Source organism: Castanea sativa, chromosome 5 (genome assembly GCF_040712315.1).
Source record: "Castanea sativa cultivar Marrone di Chiusa Pesio chromosome 5, ASM4071231v1".
Lineage (NCBI taxonomy): Eukaryota > Viridiplantae > Streptophyta > Magnoliopsida > Fagales > Fagaceae > Castanea > Castanea sativa.
In genome coordinates, this window is record NC_134017.1 from 49626147 (window position 1) to 49635885 (window position 9739).

The window sequence follows — 9739 nt, forward strand, 5'->3', positions numbered from 1 at the left end:
TATTTCTTAGGTACGGAATCGTCTACTAAGGTTCGGAGAAATCTTGAAGTTGTGAAGAAGAGTTAATGTTCCATCTTCTTTTATCCCTTGAAATCTTGAACCCCCCTCCCCCCATTTTTTTATTTATAGTTTCTCCTTCTTCCTTCTTTTTAGGAATGACAACCAGATTTAGGAAGCAAAAATTAGCTGAAGCTCAAGAGAAGAAGGCCAAAGGCGGCCTCGTCAGTGGCCTCCTATCCAAGAAACATTCGAAGGGAGGTGATGCCTCAAAAGATGATACAGTCGTGACTCCTCTTGCCCATTCGCCTGCCAAGCGTCTTGCCTCCCTTACCTCGTCTTTGGAAGTGATTGCCTCAGGGGAAGAAACGAATGATAGGCCAAAAATGTATTGACCCCTTGTGATGGATTAATTGATTAATTAGCTATTTTTAATTAATTAATCAAATTAACGTACAAAATACGTGGCAACACAAACAAATCACCAAATAAGTAAATATGCAGCGGAAATTAAATGACACGGTGTACAAGGATGTTGGCTGCAAAATTCTTCAGTTCATCAACCGATAAAGATCACAAAGTTTCTTGGTCACAAAACCCTATGGTGTACAAACACAGCAGCTTCTTCAAGATGAACTAGGGCAACTAGGTTTCCGGTTACACTTTTCTTCACACTTGTGGAATTGTGCTCTTGCGCAACTGTGTAACCTATGGCGGCCCTTAAAATAATCCTTATATATGTTTAGGGTTGTGAGAAAAGCAAGCCTAAATACATACTCACAAATGGAATGAAAAACAGCTCTGAAAAACTAAGTTTCATAAACTTCAATAGATAGCCATCTATTGAGATAGCTGTCGAGCCACAAGCTTCAGCAGCTTTTAAATCTCGATGGATACTAGTTATCGAGCTTTAATGAATAACACTTCCTTATTTGATTCTTGGACAGACTTGCATGGCTTTAACACTTGAATTTGAAACCTTGTTCCTTGAAGTATTAAACACATCCTAGATCTACCAAATTACAAGTAAAGTGCATTTTGTCAAAGGATTAGCCAATTACATAAAATGTTGACATATGTTCCTAACATCAATCACATATGTCCTAACAACGAAGAAGTAGAAGAAAGTGGTTGGCAAGCCTTTTCTCCCAACTTTCTAGGACAATGCTGACATTGTTGCTCTAAAGGCTCATGAGGCGCTCTCTTTGGATGACCTAAGTCCTTTGATGGTGAAGTCGTCCAGCGAGGTGATGTCGTCTCATATCCAGAATCTTGTGCAGGTATATGTTGATAATGTAGGTTGCCTTTCCTCTTTTTTCTTTACTTTGCTTTTGCTAAGAGAGGTTTTTTGTAGGCTTTGGGGGAGTCCTTGTTCGTTTCTGGGAAGCTTCTAGAATTGGAGAAAAGGGTGGCCGTGTCTGAACCTATGATAAAATCCCTTTCTGCTGAGAATGAGAAGCTCAAAAACAAGGTTGCCATTCTTACTGTCGAAGCTAAAAATGATAAAGAACTTGTGGCAGCCTTGGAGAAGAGCTTACAAGTGGAGAAGGACTTCTGCAAACTAAAGGATAAGTAGATTGGTGATCTGGAGTTAAAGTTGCAAAAAGCTGGGGCCATGGTGGTGTAGGAATTCAAGGACTCCGACCTTTACTCAAACGAGCTATGCGGGTATTACGTGGAGGGCTTTGAACTTTTTAGGAGATGGATGGCCAAGCATCACTCGGATTTGGACCTCTCTGGCCTCGTCATGGATGAAGTTGAGAAGGAACTACTAGGTAATCGTCCCTCCGAGGTCACAGTTGAGATTGCGATGGGAGAAGCTGCGACCACAGCTGAGGTAACTAAAGAGGCCGCAACCATAATTCCTGTAAACCATGTCCCTGATGAACAGTAGCTTATATGTTTTTTCTTTTCTTTCAGTTCTCTTTTTTTTTTCTTTTTTTTTTGGTAAGATAAAAACAATATCTTTCATGGGCTCGTTGTTTTGAGCAATTGAACAATTTCTTTGGGCCTATCTGTTTTGGGCATGCATTTCCTTACTGACAATGACAACTTCTCTTATGAATTGCTGACATGTAGTTTTTTTATAAGTAAATCTTTGTTGTGTTTGTATGATGATTGTGGTTATGTTTGGGATACTCTCATGCTTTAGTTGTGTTTGAAACAACTTTTCATGCTTTCATTGAGTCATGTTTGAATGACGATGGTAACAACTTTTTACATTTAGCTATGTTCAAACAGCTTTTTGTTAAGTCACATTTGAATGACAATTTAGTTTTATTTAGAAAAAAATTTTATGTTTGGATGTGCTGAACAACTTTTTATTGTGTCACGTTTGAATGATGATTTTAGTTGTGTTTAAACAACTTTTTATATTTAGTTGTGTTAGAACAACTTTTTATGTCTAGCTGTGTTTGAACAACTTTTTATTGAGTCATGTTTGAATGACGATGTTAGTTGTGTTTCAACAACTTTTTATGTTTAGCTATGTTTGAACAGCTGTTTATGTTTAGCTGTGTTTGAACAGCTTTTTATAGAGTCATGTTTGAATGACGGTGTTAGTTGTGTTTGAACAACTTATTATGTTTAGCTATGTCTGAATAGCTTTTTATTGAGTCATGCTTTAATGACGATGTTGTGCTATGCGTATGACTTAAAGTCATGCTATTGGAACGTCTTTAGATTAACCATTTTTTGTTCGTTCATATTTGAATGACGATCATAATAGTTGTGTTTGAACAACTTTTGATTTAGTCGACTTTGGTAGTTGTGTATTAACAACTTTGAAGGCTATGACGATGTTGGCTGTGTATAAACAGCTCTTTATTTGGAGTGATAATGACGGAGATTCTTGGGACATCTCCCAAGAATGACCTCCTAAATATTACATATGCTTTTGCAAGTAAATAACTCATGGATGATTATTGATAAATATGCATGGATAATGCTTTTGTGTATTATTGATCTATGAATGACAAAAGTAATAACTGACGTACATATTGAGATGAAGATTGGGCATCTTGAAATGTTAGATATTGCTTACTGGTGGTACTTCTTCAAGTGTTCTATGTTCCAAGGTCGAGGCAATTCCTGGCCATAGTAGGAGCCTTTACGTAGTAGGTCGAGGCAAGTAACTCCAAGGAAGGCTCCTTTACGTAGTAGGAGCCTTCCCTGGAGTGACAGACTACTTCACAGGGGCCTTCCCAGGCTGGTCCCCTTTTTAATTGGGATGGGTCCTTCGTTGCTTGTGATGTCTTCTTGAGGACGAGGTCTCCTGTATTAAATCTTCTTACATTGACTTTTTTGTTGTAGTATCTGACCATTGCTTCCTTGTGTTTGGCCATTCGCTTCTCGGCTTCCTCTCTGAATTCATCAATTAGATCCAAGTTGCTGTTAAGCTCCTACTGGTTCTTCTGACCCTCATGGTGGTGCTTAATTAGCAATGCAAGCTTGAAGGTGGGTTTAGCCGGTGCTGGCTTTGGTAGGTTTGGCAGTGCTTGGTGGGTCTGGTTGTTTCTTGTTAAAGTGGTGCAAGTAGGGAGAAAGCCAGAACTTGAAGGTAGAGAGGGCAACTCTGACCATTGGCTTTGAGGCTTTTTAGCTTTTGAGGTTTTATTTTATTTTATTTTATTTTTTTAGTTTTATATGCGTGCGTCTTCTGCTAGGTAAAGACACAATTATTTTGTTTAAAATTTTTTATAGGACTGGTTGTTTGTTTTGAGTAAAATTGGTTATTTAGGCTTAATTATAATTAACTTTAGTATTGATAATTTTTGTTATTGCGCTAATTTTTTTGGACTTGTATATTTTGTTTTTAAATTTTATATCTATAAATTTTTTAAGAGAAATGCTACGTTCATAATATTTTTACAACATTTTCACAACAAATCACAAGTGGTTAGTTGTTATTGATTCAAATTTGAACTTAACACTAAAACTACTTTTTTGCCTTAGCAATAACAACTAGTAACAATCTACCACTTAGAATTTGTTGTAAAAATGTTGTGAACATATCATTTCTCATTTTTTAGTGCTACAAACTTTTTTACAAATTCCTGATATGGTGAGTGGGTTTTGGCAAGTAAAAAAGTGATGTAAGTGGTGGACCCAAATGCGAACTAATACGAATTTGTACCTCAACAGTATATAAAAATGTTGTAAATAGGTTTGCGTCTGTAACATTACTCTAGAAGAATCAATGATATTGTTACGGGGAGCAAATTGTAATTTTATTGAACAAAATTGCTAAAATTAATATATACACACCTACACACATACATACTATAGCTTTTAATAAAAAAATTAGGGGAGGAGGGGCCATTCCCTCCCCCCCCCCCCCTCTCCCCCGCGGTCAATATACGCCTCCGTCCTTGGGTGTGAGTGGTTTAAGTTTGTGATATATTTTGAAAAATATTATGTTAATAATATTTTTACTTTATAATTAATTTAAAGTGATGTTAGAAATTAATAAAAAAGTCAAGAAAATAAAAAATTATTTCAGTAATAATTTCAAATTAATTTAAAGTGTAACCAAGCTATTGGCTGATCCATTCAACAATCCCTTGGTTTAGTGGGCAATACCAGCTATTAAACCAGGACCACAGAGCCCCGAATCCTTCACAACAAACTTACAAAAAAAAATATAAGATATAGCTAGTTCGTCTCTCCCTCTTTTGCAGCTTTATTTCTATTCAAAGCCTCTCTTTCTTTGTCTATAAATAATACTTCCCAACACTATATATATATATATATATATATATATATATATATAAAATCAATGTGATCTACATCACATCTACTGCCTAATGGTTCCTAATGCTTTGCAAAAAGAACCTTTTTTGGAAAGCTCATAATCCCAAATTGCCAATGTCAATGTGTTTGGAAATTAGAGTGGCGAAAGACCTTGCAAAGAGAATATAGACAAGCTAATGATCATCTTCATGGTAAGTATGTACGAACAATATTTGTTATTTTATATATATATTTTCTGCAAAGCTCTTGAAATGCATGAGCATATGAGGATGACCCATTAATTGGCAAATATAATACATTAGGTAAATCCATAAAATTCAATTCCAGTTGAACATAATTTATCTTTTTCAACCCACGAGGTCATTGTGGCTCGCGAAGCCACCTCGCACCACGCCACCACTGACCCTCATAGTCATATATGATATATCTCTCTTCTCTCTCTCTCTCTCTCTCTCCCTGCTGTATTTGTGTGGCTACTCTGAGTGTGTGTGAATATTTTATTGTTGTAGTCCTGTGTGGGAAAGTGACGTCTACTGAAATACATGGAGAGTGAAGCTAGGAGCTGCAGCAGTTAGAGCACATACTAGTACTCACACAATCCTCTACATGAGGATGAAGCTACAAGAGCTAAAACAATTCGAAGGTTATCTAAAGCTACAATCCTCTACATGAGGATGAAGCTACAAGAGCTGAAGGAACTGGAAAGTTACCTAAAGATACTGTCGTTTAGTATTAAGCTACAATTGGCTAGCCACTGATTCCTTCTTAATTAGTTGGATAGTTAGTGAGTTTGTTATTTAGTTGGAAGTTAAAAAAACACCTGTTAATATCACAATAAAAGAACCATATCAATTTATGTTACATCAGTCATAATTTCCTACCCAACAAGTTATAAATTTAATGGAAATGGTTCGGAAACGGAAAACATAATTAATATATTTTTGGCATTTCCCAACTTGGCTCATGGCTATTGCACGGGTCCACATTGAAATTTTAGCCTTTCTTTCCAATTTTGCACCTATTTCATGAAGCCCAAATGGGCTTTTTATTGGGCCTAATGGTAACCAACCTATCTATTTACTAAAATGGTTAGGTTAATGGGATTATGGGCTCACCTATTACATTTATGGGCCTATTGGTGGACTATTATATATATAGTAGGTTTTGGAGTCTATAAAAAACTGAAATATAATGAAAATGAATGATATATTCCTTTTCGTAGTGTGTTTGGAAATTAGAGTGGCGAAAGACCATGTATAAAAAATATAAGCTCTACTCGTGCTTATCCTACAAATCTAAATTGGAAAAGAATAAAAAAGACAATTCAAGTTGGAAGGTGCACATGGGCGTCATGCAGGCTATGTAAAAAATATGGTCTCATTGGTCATACAAAAGAATTCTGCGTATAATTGAAAGAGCTTGGATTAAAATGGGTAGAATTGCCAAATGGAGAGCAATGCTTGACAAATGCATGCAATTATAGTAGAGTAACGTATAGGTTGCAGAGAACAAATTGAAGCAAGATGTAAAATCATAACATGCTAGCGCAGAGCAGGTTGATGAAGATAGATACTACTTGTCAGACAAGGGACCACACTCGAGAAAACCAGGCAAAATTTGGGAAACAGTACAGGAAGGGAAAAATTTTAGGACGAAAGCATGCATTCAAACTTAATTTGTTAGTTGGACTCTTTTTGGAAGTCGATTTTACTAAACTCGACTTCCGGGTAACTTCAGTCCACGCCACCACATATTTCTCTATCTGACGTGGATTAAAAAAAAGGGAAAAAAACACCCCGTAGAAGTCGAGTTCACAAAACTCGACTTTTATAAGTTGATTACAGTGAACTCGACTTCAAGGTCGCCACATTGTCTAAAAAACACCCCGTAGAAGTCGAGTTCAATAAACTCGACTTTTAATAAGTCAACAGTGAACTCCACTCTAAGGACGCTGTATGAACACACATAAAATCGAGTTTAGTGTACTCGACTTTCAGTTAAAGTCGAGTACAGCTTACTCGACTTCTGGGTATTCAACCCCACCCAAGTGGATGGTAAAAAAAATTTTAAATGGAAATCGAGTTTACTATACTCGATTTCCAATTAATTCTACAACCACCTCAACTGCCTCAGATTATTACTCTGATAACTCTTAATCCCTTACTCTCACAACTCTCACTTCTCCCAGCTCTCTCTCACAATGGCAAGGACACGATCATCTAGCATAGGATCTCGAAGTCTCAATTCTTCATGGCGACTTCGACAATCCAATGTGCCAGGAGGATCCTACAAATATTATAACAATAGATGAAAATCTTACGCAAATATTTAGTATTTATGGCTAATTAGAGTTGTGACATGAATGCATAGTAACAAAAAACTCATGCAATTACTCCGTCCCCTGTGGGTTCCACAGTAACTCAGATCGATGTTTAACTTGTTCCGTCAATACACTACGATCAATGGGTCCAGGATCTATCGTCATGCTGCAAAAAGTTTATGTGTCATATCAGCTATAAATAATAGGGAGAAGAGAAATAATTAGAAGACTTAAGGCATAACAAGAAAAGGAGATCAAAAAGTCAAGCTCAAGCATAAGATGGATAAAGAGGAGCTATGCTCTACTAAAACAATATTAATCAAGGGAAACAATACAAATGAATTGGCTTGAACTACCACATTCGTGTGCCCACCAACACAAAAATTGAATCATTCCTCTGTAGGTGTTGAAAAAATTGAATAGAAGGTGAACAAACAACTGAATCATTCCTCTGCCCACCATTGAATAAAAGTTAGCACATCAGAAAAAAAAACAATCATTCCTAACATATTTCAGTCAACCATTAGTACATAAGAAAGTTGTAAACTTCCTGTGTCCACCATCTCAAAAATTGAATCATTCCTAACATATTTCAGTCAACCATTAGCAATCTACACAAATTAACTAAGATACTATTAAACTCATAGAAAAGCAATCATGATTTGGGCAGATTATATAGGTTTGAGGGAGAAAGAAATAATTAGAAGATTCAGAGGCATAACAAGAACAAATAAAAACTAAACCCAAATCTCCAAATCACTAAACCTAAAAACCAAATCAAAACCCATTTCAGCCAATAAATAAAGAGAAGCAAATCACATTAGAGAGAGAGAGAGAGAAAACGAACCTGCTGGTTAATGATGGACGGAGAAAATGGCGTAGGAAGAGAGAGACACCGGAGAGAGAAGAACGACGTAGAAACAGGGCAAAATTTGGGAAGCAGTACAGTAAGGGAAAAATTTCAGAGACGTCGGAGAGAGACGCCGGAGAGAGAGAGAGAGAAGAACGGCGTAGAGAGAGAAGGGCTGTAAATCGATTATAGGATACTCGAATTGTAGTTGTAAAAAATTTTTTAACTGCAATGTAAGTCGAGTATCCTATTCTCGATTTTATGGTTTTATTTTTTTTTTAACTGCAATAAAAGTCGAGTATAGTATACTCGACTTTTAATGGAAGTCGAGTATCCTATACTCGATTTTAGTGGTGTCTACCTGACTTTTTCCTCTTTTTTTTAATCCACGTCAGAACTAATTTTAGTGGGAAGTCGAGTATAATAAACTCGACTTCCAAAAAGAGTCCAACTTACTAATTAAGTTTGAACGCATGCTTTCGTCCTAAAATTTTTCCCTTCCTGTACTGTTTCCCAAATTTTGCCAGAAAACCAGCGTAGTAGTGGAGTAGGATTTGAACCAAAAATAATGAAGAAGATGCATGATGCTCTTGTGGCTGGTATACTAACAAGTCAGGTGTGGCAAGAGAACCAAGTCAAGTGGACCTATCAAATAATGGTGAGGAGAACTCCAAGCCCAATGGTTAACATTCCTAAGGGACGTGGGTCTTTTATTACATCGAGTATCACAATCACTCCACATTCCAACCCTTTTGCAAAAAGCATAAAATGGGTCACAAGTCATAACCACACTTTTGGACTCTGATATCTCAAGTCTCAACACTTCTTTACAACCTCACCATCTTTCATCTTTAATACTTATTAATGTCCAACTAACTCAAACTGAACACTCAACCTAGAACCCAAGCCCAATTTCATGTCCACTCCCTGCAAAGAACCTATCTATTATTGTCAATATCTCTATCTAAACCATCCCTAGAGCCAACTCAGTAACTCACAGATCCAAATGATCACACACACTACCAAACCCAAAATTCAACAAAAGTCCATACACCTATCAAAAAAAAAACAAAAAAACAAAACAAAAGTCCATACATTCTCCTCTCCCACTACATCTATCCAAGATTATTTTGAAATCAATCCAGAATTTATTCCTGCTTTGAGTGATGAGCATTCCGACTAGTTCCTCATTAAGCATAGTGTATATTCTTTAACTCTACTACTATATAACCCATGCAGATGCACGATATAATTAAAAACAATCACAATTACACATATTGGAGTTCAAATTATATTTAATGTAAAAGTTACACATTTTTTAAGCCATAGATATATGTTTGAGTTTTACTCTTTATACTTAGTGTAAAAGTTACATATTTTTTAAGCCATAAATATATGCTTGATTTAAAAGTTTTTTTTTTTTTGATGGTTGAGAAACTACTTTTTTTTTTGATACAAGATATAATTTTACTCTACTCTAATCTAAGTGTATATGTGCATGAAGCTTCCTCTTGGAGACTTGAACCCCGGCCCTTGTCCTCCACACTCACAAGCACTTATACTTGTGGAGTAACCATCGCACCAAGGGTGTGCGGTGGTTTTTTTTTTTTTTTTTATATACACAAGTTTACTTTTTTTTTATTGGGTTTTTAATGATTTATTTATATTAGACTTTTCGTCTTTCGTACAATATTAACCCACCTAGAATAAAAATTAAAAAAATTTAGACAGGACACATGACGCAAAATTAGACAACAATTGGAATCCAAATTAAAACTTAATTATATTTTCTCTTAACTTTAGCTTTAATTGTATAATCA